The 17,788-nt window shown below is 45.3% G+C and overlaps 1 protein-coding gene across 3 annotated transcripts in view; it reads left to right on the top strand.

Moving 5' to 3' along the window:
- The window catches only part of LOC137439150 (uncharacterized), a 40,112-nt gene that overhangs the window by 8,792 nt on the left and 13,532 nt on the right, over window positions 1-17,788 (top strand). Inside the window, exon 1 of one of the 3 annotated variants that reach the window (XM_078767841.1) lies at window positions 13,398-13,534. The exons of 1 other annotated variant lie outside the window; for it this stretch is intronic. The gene's annotated coding sequence lies outside the window, so the exon portion shown is untranslated. Of the gene's footprint in view, window positions 1-13,397; window positions 13,535-17,788 lie in introns of those variants that run through there. One more of the 3 variants, XM_078767840.1, reaches the window with a different exon arrangement.

Here is a 17,788-nt window from a genome sequence, read left to right as displayed (position 1 = left end):
CCTTGTTGCTCTGGCAGTGTGGGCACGGGCGTTGTCCTGCTGGAAGACATGATTTCCGTGACGTCCAAAATGTGGCACAACGTGAGGTCTGAGGACTTGATCGATGTAGCGAGCAGCTGTGACACCATTGCCTCTTCCTGGACCAATATTCTGGAACACCACAGGACCGACTTTGTGATTGAGAGCAATAGCACCCCATACCATGATGTTTGGACCACCACACGAGTCTCTTGCCATCGCACAGTCATCTGAGTAGCGTTCCCCATGTCTACGCCAAACTCTCACTCTGCCATTAGTCGAGTTGCCAGAGAGGGGTACCTAGAAATGTTTTATAGTATAAGGTTTTTTGATGGATTTGTCATCCCATGGGGTTAATAAAGTATTTCAGCTTGGTTGTCCTCCAGACAACCTCGGGGAAATTTTTTTATATGCAAATTAAGGCGACCATTACCGGAAATGATACTTTCTTCAATATCTCCAAAACTATTCATGATAATTTCATGAAAATGATGTCTAGACCTATGTTTTCAGGGTCAAGGATTATGTTAAATATATTTTAAATGTCATCAGATGAAAAAAACATTATGTATTTTGACATATCATGCGAATTGATCCATTTTTTGATGTAAAATTGTGGATCTTAATGGTTCAATTTCAGATCATTGATTTCAACGAACAGACATTGGGATGATGATAAATACCTGCATGTACATTTGAAATGATCAAAATTATGCACTTTGTTGTAAATCTTGTTTTATATCAATGTAGGGTTTTCTTTTGACAGGCCACAAGTGTACGAGTACCCGTTAGAATCAAGTTCTGACCGGAGAAAATCTCAATCATGATAGGCATTGTAGCACAGTAGAGGTAAAGCACATAGTATTTAAGATTTATGTTCAAGCATCTCAAACAATTCCTAATCAATTTAATTGTATGAATATAAACACTGATTCATCATTATTTTGATATGATTGTCATTAAACATATATTATAGCATGTTGATTTGATATTTTGTTTTGCACCTTATTTAATGCACTTAGTTTGTTGAAACTTTATACCATACGTTTGGTGATGGTGCTTTGCATAATATAATCTTTTTTCTTAGATGGATTGTGGGATGTGCTTTTTCCACTGCACCATTACAAGATATATATGTCTCCCAATGGCCAAGGTAAAGCATGTGATATGAATGAGCACCCAATTGCAGTGGAAAGAGGACAACAGTAGAGGTACATTTTTCAACCATAACATCAATTATAGATTTTATTCTTTGTATGTCATTTGCTCTTTTGCACTTGTCTGGCTTGCTTTATAGTTTTAGGTTTTTAGTGTGATAGAGTAGTCACTTGCTTTGTTAACTGCACCTATCTTGCTGTAGTTTGCGGTGATGGTGTCTTGCATGGTATTGTTTTTCACAGATGGCCAGCTCAAGGTGCATATTCCCATCCTGCTGTGAGAAGGGATCCTTACAAGTCTTCAAGGTTGCAGCAATCAAGAAAATAATCCAAAGCAGTAAAGATAGGGGGGATGATATCCATCAGAAGTTGGAGATGTTACTTGAAGCAGGAGATAGTGCAACCATAGAGTGTCATAAAAACTGTTATTGTTCATACACCTCAAAGCAAAACATCGCAAAGTATTTGGCCAAGAAAAGAAGAGATGGTTTCCCCTCTTCAGTGAATGAAGAACCTCGTACCAGAGTCAGAAGGTCACAACTTCCCACTTTTCAGTTCCAAAAGCATTGTTTAATATGTGTAGAGGAGTGTGTAGCTATAGACCCTAGACACCCAGAACGATGGAACCGAGTTATCCAGTGTGAGACCAAAGATCGCCCTGGATATCAAGCATTCAAAGATGTACTTCTAGATGCATGTGAACAGAGAAATGATGAATGGGGTAGACAGCTTGAAATCCGCATCAAGGGTGCCCTTACAGATTTGCCAGCTGCAGATGCACAATACCACAAGAAATGCTATGATTTGTTCATGATAATGCCCAAACACACTAACTTGCTACGCCAGTGTAGAGTAAATGATGATGATGCCCTGGAGATGGTAATTAATCACTTATATGACAATCAAAAGTTGTGTACATGGACATCCATTGAACTGTATGATATGTACTGCAGTTTTGGTGGTGAATTATCTTGTAAACAAATGTTCTCAAAATTAGTGACCACTTTAGGGGATTATATTGTTGTGGTGCATTTGGAGGGGTGTGCATCTGTTGTAGGATTCAGAGATTTAGTTGGCAAGTCTTTGAAATTGGTAAAGGTAGATTCAGTTAATGAAGAACGTGTAGATGCTGTGGTAAGACAGGTCAGATGTGAAGCAGAATCAGTAGAGTATAACAATGCTGTCTTTGATCTTGGAGACTTTACATACAACAATACACTGAAACAAACTAGTGCAACATTGCTAAATATGATTTCAGAACTTGTCTCAAATGGCAAGATAACACAGAAGTCGCTCAGTTTAGCTCAAGCTATACAGAGCCACATCACAGGTACTAGAAATCAGACTACACTTGGGCTTGCAGCAAAACTGCACCATAGATATGGCAGTTCTGAGTTGATTAAACTTCTGCATGACTATGGATTCACTGTGTCATATGATGAGGTCATACGTTTCCGCAAGTCAGCGGCAAAATTTGTGGGAGATAACACTACTCTGCTTCATCAGGCAATGGGAGTGACCCGCAGAGTTGGACCAATATTTGGTTGGTTTGATAACTTTGACCTCCAAGTGTCAACTCCCAATGGATGTCGTGAAACACATGTCATGGCTCATGAGTTTCAAATGAACCCTGCAGGTATCATTGAAAAAGGAAGTGCTGAACTTGGAGTCATGAATCTGGTGATTCCTCGCCTGCCTCGTAGTGTTGCACAGGTCCATCAGGCTCAGTCTATTTCATTGGTACACTATACTGGGCCAAAGAAAGTGAATCCTCCTTTGATCTTAGTTTCATCCGGAATCCCATACACAGATGTATGTGCCAGGAACAGGAGTCTAGCTTCTGCTGAAGTGAGGGATGCCCAGTGGTTGAACACTCTTTCCAGTGACCAGAGTATTGAATGGCATGGATTCAATAACCAGCTTGCCAGAGAGTTAGGTTCTCCGGCACTGAAACCACAGACTGTGTATCTACTAGGTCATCTCATAGATGCCCCACCCTCTCATCCAGATACTGTTCTTACTTCACTAAGTGCATTAAATAAGGTGCAAAACAAAATATCAAATCGACATGCTATAATATATGTTTCATGACAATCATATCAAAATAATGATGAATCAGTGTTTATATTCATACAATTAAATTGATTAGGAATTGTTTGAGATGCTTGAACATAAATCTTAAATACTATGTGCTTTACCTCTACTGTGCTACAATGCCTATCATGATTGAGATTTTCTCCGGTCAGAACTTGATTCTAACGGGTACTCGTACACTTGTGGCCTGTCAAAAGAAAACCCTACATTGATATAAAACAAGATTTACAACAAAGTGCATAATTTTGATCATTTCAAATGTACATGCAGGTATTTATCATCATCCCAATGTCTGTTCGTTGAAATCAATGATCTGAAATTGAACCATTAAGATCCACAATTTTGCATCAAAAAATGGATCAATTCGCATGATATGTCAAAATACATAATGTTTTTTTCATCTGATGACATTTAAAATATATTTAACATAATCCTTGACCCTGAAAACATAGGTCTAGACATCATTTTCATGAAATTATCATGAATAGTTTTGGAGATATTGAAGAAAGTATCATTTCCGGTAATGGTCGCCTTAATTTGCATATTAAAAAAATTTCCCCGAGGTTGTCCGGAGGACAACCAAGCTGAAATACTTTATTAACCCCATGGGATGACAAATCCATCAAAAAACCTTATACTATAAAACATTTCTAGGTTCACAATAGAAATGATAGAGGCTGCAAATAGACTACATCTGCCGTGGAAACACAGTATCGGCTTTCGTCTGAGAAAAGAACGGTTCTCCACTGCTGGTAACGCCAATTTTGATGCTGTGTGGCCCACTGTAGTCGGTCACGGCAGTGTCGAGCTGTAAGAATGGGGCCATGATATGGCCTGTGACAATGGACATCCCTGTTCTTCAAACGTCGACGGACTGTATCACCACTAATGTGTCTCTGGTGGGTTCCAACTGTTTGTCTTGTGGTTTCTGTAGCCCTGGTAAAGTGATATTGGATGTGATGACGCACAATCTGTCGATCCTGTCGTGGTGTTGTTACCCTCGGTCTGCCACTGCGTGGGCGGTCATCGGTGCTGTTGGTGGCCTGGTATCGTTCCTGTAACCTGTAGATGGTTCTCACGTTGACATGGAAAGCATTGGCAACCATTCGTGCAGTCTGTCCAGCATGCAATCTTCCAATAGCCTGGTCTCTCTGAATCCTCGCAAGTCTGGGAATGGCGCTGGCATCGACACACGAATGATGAACACACGTTTTGGGGTGCCTTTTATAGGGAAAGTCACAAGGAGACGCACGTGCATTTTGATTTCCATGGGAATCATGCACGACTTTGTACCGTGGTCGTTTTCTTGCCTGCGTTTTGGTGACCTGTTTTTATCCACGTGTGCACCACTGTCGGTAGTTAGGATTAAATTTACATACAGACTAATGTAAATAACGAGATATCTAAACGAAATGCATTGATATTTGTATGGGAAATGTTCAGGAATTATTTTTATGAAGTGACCTTTCTATTGCTGTTCAGTATATATTCTGGCTTTTTCTCTCGGTGTTGGTGTTGTGTGTGGTTTAGTTTGTGGTTTATGTTTCAGTTTGTGTGGGTGCTTATGGCTCAAACGAGATTAAGCCCATAAATGTTAATAATAATAATAATAATAATAATAATAACAATAATATATTCTTATCATTAATACTCTTAGTATTATTATTATTATCTATCTATAATTCCACTAATCTCTGTGTGTATGTTTGTATGTTTGTATGTTTGTATGTATGTATGTTTGTATGTATGTTTGTCTGTGACCGCTGTTTCTCGACAACTACCGGTCCGATATACTTGAAACTTGCCAGGTATATTGCTGGGGACCCGAGGATGTGCCTTTTCAAGGTTTTAAATTAATCGCAGAAGTAGTTACCGAGCTATGTCCAAAAAACGATTCAACCAATCAGAGAGCAGCGAGCTATCACATGTGCCGAACGTGGCGAACAGACTCTGCCTCGGATGGCACATTTGAGAGCGTATTCATTTATTTCCCGTCGGCAAACTATGTTGGCGCTATGTTGGCGTTAAACTATGTTTTAAAACTAATTAAAACTAATTTGCTATTCTTTCGCTTTGCGATGCGATTTGCGATTGCGTTAAACTCGCTCGGGCGTTAAACTATGTTTTTAAACTAATTTGCGATTCATTCGCTTTCCTGCGCATTTGTGCACGCGATGGCGATTTCTTTACCAAACTCCGCAAGCCGTTAGCTTTGGACCAAACCATTTCATGTAAATAGAGGGGGGGGATTGTCACCGTACTCGCAAGCCGTTCGCTTTGGACCAAACCATTTCATGTAAATAGAGGGGGGGGGGGGATTGTCACCGTACTCGCAAGCCGTTCGCTTTGGACCAAACCATTGCATGTAAATAGAGGGGGGGGATATACTTTTAGATATATATATAGTACGGGCATGCCCTAGTTATTATAAATGCACGTTATTAATTTATGAAGCCCAACAGATAATAACATGTTCACTGAACAATCTGATTAAAAAGCCAGGAAGCCATCATACACTTCATGTACCATTTGTTAATATGCATTTTCATCAACTGCTTGTTATAAATTTCTGAGCACCCCTTGTGCGTGGGGACATGGATATTCTTAATCAGTGACACATTTCTGACAAACCCATTAAAGTTTTAAGTTGCCCCCATCATTGTTGCACGAAAATTGAAAATTAAGCGCATATATACTGCATGCCCTATGGTCTATGGTTCAGTTGCAGAATCAGAGTCAAGGATTGACAGAAACTTCTCCACCTTGTCAGGAGAGAAGGACACAGAGTCCAGGAGCAGCTGGGTACGACTGGGTATGGTGGGTACAGAGAGGGATGGGTTTGGGACACAAGATTTTGAGGCAAACACAGAGTTGAGGCATTTGACTTTTTCATGTGCAGGTGTCAACTGTGTAGCCATTTGAGGTAAGGGAGGGGATGGTGGTGGAACAAAGACCAGAAACAGATTTGACCAGACGCCACCAGGATTTGGAGGAGAGAGACAGGTTTGAGAGTGGAGAGATATTGTTTCCTGGTAGACATACACTTGTTCCGAGCTTTGTGAAAGCAACTGAGATTGACTTCCGTTGGATTTGCTTTCCATGAGGCGAAGGCAAGTTGTTTCAGGGCAACAGCCTCACCACAAGATTCCGTGTACCATGGATGGGAGGAAGGGTATGACAACTGAAGACGAGATGGGATAAATCTGTGCATGAGAGAGAGCAGTTTACTATGGAAGAATTCCCAGGAAGAGTTGATGTCAGAGGCAGTAGAGATGGGAGACCAATCCAGATGATCGATGGCTGCTTGAAGACCGTGTCAGTCGGCCTGAGTGAAATGCCAGACACATCGACGCTGTGGAGGCTCTCTGAGAATGGCCAGAGAGATGTCCACTTTAACAAGCACATGATCAGAAGAACCGATTGGAGCAGAAGAAGGGCAGCAGACATTTGCAGGGAAGTTTATCATAAAGTCAAGAAGAGAGGATCCTCCGTTGACTGGATCCGGGTCGGGAAATTGACAGATTGAGTCAGTTCCAATGAGTCGCAGAAGTCTTTGCTGGGGTGCTGTGGCTGGTGAGAGAGGTACCCACACCCAGCCAGCTGGCATGATGACAGTTGAAGTCACCACATATGAGGAAAACAGAGTTGGGATGAGTGGATAAAAGTTGGTCCATGTTGTCAGACAGCGAGATGTACAGTGCATTCAGAAAGTATTCAGACCCCTTCACATTTTTCACATTTTGTTATGCTGCAGCCTTATGCTGAAATCGTTTAAATTCATTTTTTCCCTCATCAATCTACACTCAATACCCCATAATGACAAAGAGAAAACAGGATTTTAGAAAGTTTTGCTAATTTATGAAAAAGAAAAAACTGAAATATCACATTGACATAAGTATTCAGACCCTTTGTAATGACACTTGAAATTTAGCTCAGGTGCCTCCCATTTCTCTTGATCATCTTTGAGATGTTTCTACACCTTGATTGGAGTCCACCTGTGGTAAATTCAATTGATTGGACATGATTTGGAAAGGCACACACCTGTCTATATAAGGTTTCACAGCTGACAATGCACATCAGAGCAAAAACCAAGCCATGAGGTCGAAGGAACTGCCTGCAGAGCTCAGAGACAGGATTGTGTCGAGGCACAGATCTGGGGAAGCCGACCAAAAAATCTCTGCTGCATTGAAGGTTCCCAAGAGCACAGTGGCCTCCATCATTCTTAAATGGAAGAAGTTTGGAACAACCAGGACTCTTCCTAGAGCTGGCCGCCTGACCAAACTGAGCAATCGGGGGAGAAGGGCCTTGGTAAGAGAGGTGACCAAGAACCCGATGGTCACTCTGGCTGAGCTCCAGAGATCCTGTGTGGAGATGGGAGAAACTTCCAGAAGGACAACCATCACTGCAACACTCCACCGATCTGGGCTTTATGGCAGAGTGGCCAGACGGAAGCCAGACAGTTCAATCTTGGTTTCATCAGACCACAGAATCTTGTTTCTCACAGTGTGAGAGTCCTTTAGGTGCTTTTTTGCAAACTCCCAGCGGGCTTTCATGTGCCCCTGTTCTCTACTGTTGTGCTTGTGTACTTACCTCTCTCTCTCCCCCTCTTGTGCCCACCTCTCTTACCAAGGCCCTTCTTCCCCGATTGCTCAGTTTGGCCGGGCGGCCAGCTCTAGGAAGAGTCCAGGTTGTTCCAAACGTCTTCCATTTAAGAATGATGGAGGCCACTGTGCTCTTGGGAACCTTCAATGCAGCAGAGATTTTTTTGTCGGCTTTCCCAGATCTGTGCCTCGACACAATCCTGTCTCTGAACTCTGCAGGCAGTTCCTTCGACCTCATGGCTTGGTTTTTGCTCTGATATGCATTGTCAGCTGTGAGACCTTATATAGACAGGTGTGTGCCTTTCCAAATCATGTCCAATCAATTGAATTTACCACAGGTGGACTCCAATCAAGGTGCAGAAACATCTCAAAGATGATCAAGAGAAATGGGAGGCACCTGAGCTAAATTTCAAGTGTCATTACAAAGGGTCTGAATACTTATGTCAATGTGATATTTCAGTTTTTTCTTTTTCATAAATTAGCAAAACTTTCTAAAATCCTGTTTTCTCTTTGTCATTATGGGGTATTGAGTGTAGATTGATGAGGGAAAAATGAATTTAAACGATTTCAGCAGAAGGCTGCAACATAACAAAATGTGAAAAAAGTGAAGGGGTCTGAATACTTTCTGAATGCACTGTAAATGGAGTCATCACTGTTTGGTGGACGGTACAGAACACATATGAACAAACGGTGGGAGCGGAGAGGAAGCCGTAGCCAGACGTACTCCTGGGGGTGGGGTGGAGAGAGGGCAGTGCAAGGAGAGTGAGGAAGAGAGCAAACCCACCACCAGGACGAGGCTCAGGTTTATCATACCGGAGGAGGGAGTAACCAGGAAGATAAATTAAGGAATCGGAGACATCATGAAGGAGGAAAGTTTCTGTTAAGCAGATCAAGTCTGGTTTGTCAGAAGCAACCTGTATGGAGAGATTAAGTCAGGTTTGAGCGAAGGCCCCGGATGTTTGAGGTCCATACCGTTAAGGAAGAGGAAGGGGGAGCATCTGATACAGGACAAGGGAGGGCAGGTGTAGGGAAAGATGAGGGAGGTAGGGAGAGCTGTTGATAGTGTGTCGGAGATTGCAGGAGAGCTGTGGGTGGATTTCGTGTACAGCCACCCGGATGCTGGTGGCATCATTTTTCTGTGAACGCGTCTGCTGCTGATGAAATGCCTTTCTAAAACCAATTATCTGGCACTCATTTTGCCAACCTCAGAAGGATGACAGGCTGAGTCAACCCCACCGTTAATTCAACGGGATTCGAACTCAGGACCTTAGGATCCCAAAGCCCGCCACCATAACCATTAGGCCAACACCAGGTGATGCAGGAAAGCTAAGAGAAGGGGAAGGATGAGGAGGACAATAGGTTTGATGGTGATGGGGTGAGGCACAGTGAGGAGTTGTTTGAGGAGGTCAGAGCGAAGTAGAAGGTTGGAGGATGTGGAGGTATAATAATAATAATAATAATACATTTATTTTATATAGCGCTTTTCAAGAAGCCCAAAGGCGCTTTGACAGAGTACAAAAAACAAGTGCAAAAAGACAAAAATCAATAGGTAAATAATCAAAGCAAAAGGAAGGAGAAGGATAAGAGATAGTCAGGGGTTAAATGCTGTGGGTTAAATGTTGAATGCAGTGTTGAACAGGTGGGTCTTGAGTGATGTTTTGAATGAGGTGAGTGAGGAGGAGTCTCTGATGGTGTGAGGTAGTGAGTTCCAGAGGGTGGGAGCAGCGATGGAGAAGGCCCTGTCCCCCCAGGATCTGAATTTGGTCCGGATGGGGGGGCGGGGGGGTCAGGAGGTTGGTACCAGCAGAGTGGAGGTTGTGGGTGGGAGTGTGTCTGGAGAGGAGGTCAGTCAGGTAGGATGGGGCCAGGTTATGGAGGGTTTTGTAGGTCAAGAGGAGGATTTTGTACTGGATTCTCTGGGGGATGGGGAGCCAGTGAAGCTTATAAAGGACGGGGATGATGTGGTCACGGGTCCGGGAATGGGTGAGTAGACGGGCAGCGGAGTTCTGAATGTATTGGAGTTTATTGGTGATTATTGAGGGTGAACCATAGAGGAGGCTGTTGCAGTAGTCCAGACGGGAGGTGATGAAGGCGTGGATGAGGGTTTCTCCAGCCGTGGAGGAGAGGGATGAGCGGAGACGGGCGATGTTTTTCAGGTGAAAGAAGGCTGTCTTTGTGATCTGTTTAGTGTATTTGTTGAAGGAGAGGGTTTGGTCAAAGATGATGCCAAGATTCCGGATGTGAGGGGAGGTGGATACTGGGAAACCGTCGATGTTGAGGGCAAAGTTATGGGTGGATTTGGTGAGCGTTTTTGGGCCAATGATGATTATTTCAGATTTATCACAGTTAAGCTTGAGGAAGTTGATTTGAAGCCAGGATTTTATTTCAGTGATGCAGTTTGTCAGGATAGAGTGGGTGGCGGTGGAGATGGACTTGGTGGAGATGAAAAGCTGGATGTCATCGGCGAAGCAGTGGAATTGGAGACCATGACGGCGGATTAAGTGACCAAGGGGGGACAGGTACAGGATGAAGAGGAGGGGGCCAAGAACTGTACCTTGCGGGACACCTTGAGGGAGGGGAGCAGTGGGGGGTTTGCAGTTATTGATGGAGATGAACTGGCGTTTGTCAGAGAGGTATGATTTGATCCAAGAGAGGGCAGTGCCGGTAATGTTAAAGGTGGTTTCAAGTCGGGTGAGGAGGATAGTGTGATCGATGGTGTCAAAGGCGGCGCTGAGGTCGAGGAGGACGAGAATGTTGAGGTTGCCGGCGTTCAGAGGAGAGGAGAAGGTCATTGGTGATTTTGAGGAGAGCAGTTTCGGTACTGTGGTTGGAGCGGAATCCGGATTGGAATGTTTCATACAGGTTATTGGCAGAGAGGTGATGTTTGAGTTGAGTGGCTACAGCGCGTTCCAAAACTTTTGACAGAAAGGGTAGGTTGGAGATGGGTCTGAAGTTGTTTAGGGTGTCAGGGTTTAGTCCAAGTTTTTTCAGAATGGGGGTAACAGCAGCAATTTTGAGGGATGGTGGGACGATGCCTGTAGACAGGGACGAGTTTATTGTTGCAATGATAAGTGGAGAGAGAGCAGGAAGGGAGGCCTTGACAAAGCTGGAGGGGATGGGGTCAAGAGTGCAGGTGGCAGTTTTCATTCCTATGAGGAGTTCAGAGAGGTCAGTAGGGGAGACTGGGGAGAACTGAGACAGGGGTTGGCAGGATAAGGGGGGGCAGGTGGTTTGAGGGGGAGCGGGTGCGGTGGTGGCTAAGCGGTTGTAGATGTTGTCAATTTTGCTTTGGAAGAATGAAAGGAAGGAGATGCAGTTTTTTACTGTGAATGACTGGGTGGTGGTGTTCAGGGGGCTGAGGAGTTTGTTTATTGTCGAGAAGAGTGTTTTTGGGTTTCCGGAGCCAGAGTGGATAATTTGAGAGTAGTAGGTGGAGCGGGCGCGGGAGAGGGCATCTTTGTAGTGTTGTAGGTGGTCCTTGTAGGCTTGGGAGTGAATTGTGAGACCTGTTTTATTGCGGTCTTTGAAGTTGGCGAGCACGAGTTTTCATCAGGCGGAGTTCAGGGGTAAACCAGGGAGCAGAATGGGTGAAAGAAACTGTTTTGGTTTTTACAGGCGCAAGTTGGTCAAGGCAGGAGGAGAGAGTGTGGTTGTAGTAGTCAGTGAGGTCAGAAGGGGTGTGGAGGTCAACGAAGGGAGAAGTGGACATTTTTTCAGAGAGGGTGGATGAGAATGAGGTAGGTGAAAGAGCGTTTAGCTTACGGAAGTTGATCGTGCGATAATGCCTTGGTGCTGGGGTGGGGATGTTGATGGTCATAGTGATGGCTAAGTGGTCAGAGAGGGTGAGGTCGGAGCCAGAGAGATGGTGCAAAATTAATCCAGTATAGCAGACAAGGTCCAGAATGTGCCCACGGTTATGGGTAGGAAAGTCGACATGTTGTGAGGTTAAAGCAGGTGAGTAAATCAGCGAAGTCAGTGGTTATTGTGGAGTCAGTGGAGTCCATGTGGATATTGAAGTTTGTATGAAGGTATGAGTTGGAATGGAGAGGAAGCAGGGAGGGGGCAGCTTTGTGGAAGAGTTAAGAGGCAACTTTGAGGAGAAGGGGTGAGAGGAGAGAATTGAAGAAAAATGGTGAGGGGAGTTTTGAAGGGGAGGGGTGGGTTGGGAGTTTTGAAGGGGAGGGGTGGGTTGGGAGTTTTGAAGGGGAGGGGTGGGTTGGGAGTTTTGAAGGGGAGGGGTGGGTTGGGAGTTTTGAAAGGGAGGAGTGGGTTGGGAGTTTTGAAGGGGAGGGGTGGGTTGGGAGTTTTGAAGGGGAGGGGTGGGTTGGGAGTTTTGAAGGGGAGGGGTGGGTTGGGAGTTTTGAAGGGGAGGGGTGGGTTGGGAGTTTTGAAAGGGAGGAGTGGGTTGGGAGTTTTGAAGGGGAGGGGTGGGTTGGGAGTTTTGAAGGGGAGGGGTGGGTTGGGAGTTTTGAAGGGGAGGGGTGGGTTGGGAGTTTTGAAGGGGAGGGGTGGGTTGGGAGTTTTGAAAGGGAGGAGTGGGTTGGGAGTTTTGAAGGGGAGGGGTGGGTTGGGAGTTTTGAAGGGGAGGGGTGGGTTGGGAGTTTTGAAGGGGAGGGGTGGGTTGGGAGTTTTGAAGGGGAGGGGTGGGTTGGGAGTTTTGAAAGGGAGGAGTGGGTTGGGAGTTTTGAAGGGGAGGGGTGGGTTGGGAGTTTTGAAGGGGAGGGGTGAATTTTTATGCCTCCGCCGACTAAGTCGCTGTTTTCAGGTGTTTTTCAGTCGCATTCTGTTTTCAGGTTGTCCGTCCGTCCGCCCGTCCGTGATAGGTTTTCGTTACCAGGATAACTTGAGAACGGCTGAAGGGATCGAAGTCAAACTTGGTGCAGGTATGTATAATGAAGTAAAGATGAACTGATTACTGATTATTTCAAGAAAATAAATTCTTGGCCCCTGAGTACTTGGGTCGCCGCATCTCACGCGGAAAGGCATTTTGCCCTCACCAGGTAAAGTGGAACCTATCAAGAACGCTCCCGCTCCCACCAATGTGCCTGAGCTTCGGGCTTTTCTCAGAATGTTAACCTAGTTTGGTAATTTCCTACAAAACCTGAGTACTGTCTTGGCACCATTGCACATTTTGTTGCGCAAAGGCGTTCATTGGAAATGGTGTTCTGCTCAAGAGAAGGCTTTCAGCAATGCATAAACCCTGTTATGCACTTCATCATTGCTTGTACATTACGACCCTATGAAAAAGCTCACGTTGAGCTGTGACGGTTCATCTTACAGATTAGCTTGTGCACTATTGCAAACCAATGATGCTGCTCTTTTGCAACCTGTTGCATATGCATCAAGGAAACTGTCAAGTACAGAACGTTGGTATGGGCAGGTTGACCGCGAGGCACTTTCTTGCATTTTTGGAGTACGTAAATGCACCAGTACCTTTATGGCTGACATTTCATATTGGAAACTGACCACAAACCCCTCCTCGGTCTGTTGGGGGAGGATAAGGCAGTATCACCGACTTCATTTGGTCGGGTGCAACATTGGGCTCTAACCACTGCTGGTTATGACTATAAGCTTGGGTACAGGCCAGGACGTGAAATGTATTGTGCAGATGCATTGAGTTGTCTACCACTTCCGCAAACCATTGAGGAACCACCCCCTTACCAGGTAATGTTGTTCATCTGCTGTCTCAGGTTGTTCATGAGAAAGCACCTGTAACTGCAAAGCAAATTGCAAGAGGGACGAGCGACAATCCTACATTGTCGCATGTCAGACGCTGTGTCCTGTCGGGTGATTGGTCATCTTGTGCAAGTGAAGTTAAACCGTATCTAAACAGGGAGGACGAGTTGTCAGTTGATGTGGATTGCCTCCTTTGGGGGAGTCGTATCATAATCCCACCTAAACTACTACAGTCACGTGAAAAAGTAAGTACACCCCATGTAAAGTTTTGACTTTTTCAACATATTTCAACATACAGCTATTTGATCTTCATTTCAACAATATTGACAGATAAAGGTGATATAATACAACAAATATCATGAAACATTTACATTTTGTAGTCCATTGTATAATTTAAATAAACATAAATGCAAATTTTGCATGTGGAAAAAGTAGGTACACCCTTGGCTCTAATAGGTGGTATGATCTCGGATGATCTCGCGGATGATCTCGCGAGATCACGGCGAGGTCACGTCTTTTCGAAGCTGCTCCATGCGCTCATGCTCTCGAAGCTAAGTGATCTATCACAATTGTGTTTTTGTCGAGACTGCATCTATCTTTCAGTGTGTGTACCTATAGCGTATCTTTTGGAAAATTTTCGGTGCTCATTTTTCGTACATGTATACACAATCGTCGGTTAATGGTATCGAGTATTCTGCGGCCTAGTACTCATAGGCTTAGACTACCGTACCGTCTCCGACCTTGTGGCTTTGTTTTTCTCTCAGCGATTCGTCGAATGCGCTGAAATTATTTTCGTTCTCTGTTTCGTACCAGTCGTTCACCCCATACCTCCTTGTTTAATATCTCTACTCAAAAAAAAACAAACAAAAAAAACCCCAAAAAAATATTTCCTTCCCAGGTCTTATTCGTTTATTTGTTGTTCTTATTTGTTTGTTCGTTCTTCGTTCGCGATCACGTGGTTAGAAATGTATAATCTCTCCCCTGAACAACTATTTTCTCTCATATATTATAACACCCTTTTCTTCTTTTCCTACAAAAGGATGCTTTCGTCTTGCTCACCAAATCTATTCATTCCAAAAAATATATATAATACCATCTCTTACAGTTCCTCCTTTCTACATTCCCTAAACTATCCAGAACTCCATCCCTCCTCCAGTGTCCTCAAACGTATTTTTGACTCGAAGGTCTCAAACTCATTTTGCAAAAAATGTTCGTTTCCCATGAATCGTACACTTTTCAAAATCCAATCTCACCCCTCCCCTCCAAATCCTCCCCATCACCCATCCCTTTCAAATCTCCCCCCTTGCCCCTTCCCTCCCCTCCCTCCTAAACTCCCCCACACCCCTCCCCTCCGAGACTCTCCCTCGCTCCTCCCCTCCTAGACTCCCCTCTCACCCCTCCTCCTCAAAGCATCCTCCCTGCTTCTTCCCCCTTCCAACTTTCACCTTCATCTCCCCAAACCTTCTGCCTCGCTCTTCCCCCCTCCTCAAATAACACCTCACTGTGCCTCACCCAATCTCCATCAAACCTTTTGTCCGCCCCATTCTTCCCTTTCTCCAAGCTATTCTGAAATCTCTGAAATCTCTGACACACCTTCAACAGCTCTCCCTACCTCTTCCTCCTCTTCCACATCTTACCCTACCCCTCCCCCCCCCCCCTGTTCTGGACCCGATGCTCCCCCTTCCTCTTCATTAACGGTATGGACCTCAAACATCCGGGGCCTTCGCTCAAACTTGACTGACCTCTCCATACAGGTTGCTTCTGACAAACCAGATGTGATCTGCTTAACAGAAACTTTCCTCCTTCATGATGTCTCTGATGCCTTGGTATCTCTCCCAGGTTACTCCCTCCTCCGGTATGATAGACCTGAGCCTCGTCCTGGAGATGGGGTTGCTATCTTTATAAAAAACTCTCTTCCTCACTCGCCCTCCACTGCCCTCTCTCCACCTCACCCCCAGGAATACCTTTGGCTACGGCTTCCCCTTCGCTCCCACCTTTTGTTCATATGTGTGTTGTACCGTCCACCAAACAGCGATGACTCCATCTACATCTCACTGTCTGATAATATGGACCAACTTCTATCTACCCATCCCAACTCTCTCTTCCTCATATGTGGTGATTTCAATTGTCACCATGCCAGTTGGCTGGGTGTGGGTACCTCTCTCACCAGCCATGGCTCTTCAGCAAAGGACTTCTGTGACTCACTGGGACTGACACAATCTGTCAATTTCCCGACCCGGATCTCAGTCAACGGAGCATCTTCTCTTCTGGATTTGGTTATGACAAACTTCCCTGAAAATGTCTGCTGCTCTTCTTCTGCTCCAATCGGCTCATCTGATCATGTGCTTGTCAAAGTGGACATCTCTCTGACCATTCTCAGAGAGCCTCCTCAGCGTCGACGAGTCTGGCATTTCACTCAGGCCAACTGGCACGGTCTTCAAGCAGCCATCAATCATCTGGACTGGTCTCCCATCTCTACCGCCTCTGACATCAACTCATCCTGGGAATTCTTTCAAAGTAAATTGCTCTCTCTCATGCACAGATTTATACCATCTCGTCTTCAGTTGTCATACCCTTCCTCCCGTCCATGGTACACGGAATCTTGTGGTGAGGCTGTTGCCCTGAAACAACTTGCTTTCGTCTCCTGGAAAGCAAATCCAACGGAAGGAAATCTCATTTCCTTTCACAAAGCCCGAAACAAGTGTGTGTCCACCCTCAGGAGAGCCAGGAAACAATATCTCACCATTCTCAAGACCGAACTCTCTTATCTGTCTCCCTCTTCCAAATCCTGGTGGCGTCTGGTCAAATCTGTTTCTGGTGTTTGTTCCCCCTCCATCCCCTCCCTCACCTCAAACGGCTTAACGGCTGACTCCGCACGTGAAAAAGCTGAATGCCTCAACTCTGTGTTTGCCTCTAAATCTTGTGTCCCAAACCCATCCCTCTCTGTACCCACCGTACCCAGTCGTACCCAGCTGCTCCTGGACTCCGTGTCCTTTCCTCCTGACAAGGTGGAAAAGTTTCTGTCAACCCTCGACTCTGATTCTGCAACTGGTCCTGACGGCATCAGCCCACGGGTCCTAAAATCATGTTCTTCTGCTCTTTCACTCCCTCTTTCTGTTCTCTTCACCCTCTCTTTTGCTCAAGGTCATCTGCCATCTGCTTGGAAATCAGCCAACATCACCGGTTTGCACAAAAAAGGTGCAAAAACAGATCCCAGCAACTACAGACCAATCAGCCTTCTCCCAATTATCAGCAAAGTCATGGAATCCATCATTGCTTCAGATATGAAATCTTTCCTCTTCTCCAATGGCTTGATCTCTGATCATCAATTTGGTTTCAGACCTGGTCACTCTACTCTGGACATGCTGCTTCTGCTTTCTCAACAATGGATGGAGGTCTTCAACGCCAAACAGGAAATTAGGGCTGTCTCCCTTGACATTTCACGTGCCTTCGATACGGTCTGGCACCCTGCTCTGCTCACCAAACTCTCCTCCTTTGGTATCCATGGAAATCTCCACGCATGGCTGGCGGACTTCCTCTCTGGTCGTAGTCAACGTGTGGCCCTGAATGGGTTTCTCTCATCTCCTCTTCCTGTTCAGGCTGGAGTTCCCCAAGGTAGTGTTCTGGGCCCTGTGCTTTTTCTGGTCTTCATCAATGATCTCTCTGACTCTCTTGAAAATCCTCTCTATCTCTTTGCTGACGACCCTACTCTCTGTCGCTCCATTCCTCATCCCTCAGATCGGCAGTCTGCAGCCTCCTCACTCTCTGCAGACCTGGACAAAATCACAGACTGGTCAAACAAGTGGAACATGTCTTTCAATCCTGACAAATCTCACACTCTTACAATGTCTCTCCGAAAGGACCGACAGAACAACCCTCCCATCTACTTTCTCAACAATCCTCTCCAAGAAGTTCTGTCGCTCAAGCTTTTGGGTCTCACTATCTGCCATGATCTTTCTTGGGAAAACCACATTTCCAAGCTGGCCTCCAAAGCCAGTCGCCGACTGGGCATCCTCCGTCGTGCGAAGTCCTTCCTTGGCACACCTGAGCTCCTCACCACATACAAGGCTTTCATCCGCAGCTCAATGGAATACTGTTCCCCCCTCTGGGCTGGTGCTCCTGCCTCACACCTTGCTCGGCTTCACGCTGTTGAGGCCAAAGCTTTCAGAATCATTGGAATCTCCTGCGATGTAGTCAACACCGAGGGCCTTTCACTCACTCACCGCAGGCAGGTTGGTGGTC

This window comes from Myxine glutinosa, chromosome 13 (genome assembly GCF_964187855.1).
Source record: "Myxine glutinosa chromosome 13, kmMyxGlut1.1, whole genome shotgun sequence".
Lineage (NCBI taxonomy): Eukaryota > Metazoa > Chordata > Myxini > Myxiniformes > Myxinidae > Myxine > Myxine glutinosa.
This window is presented reverse-complemented; position numbering and strand designations above follow the sequence as displayed.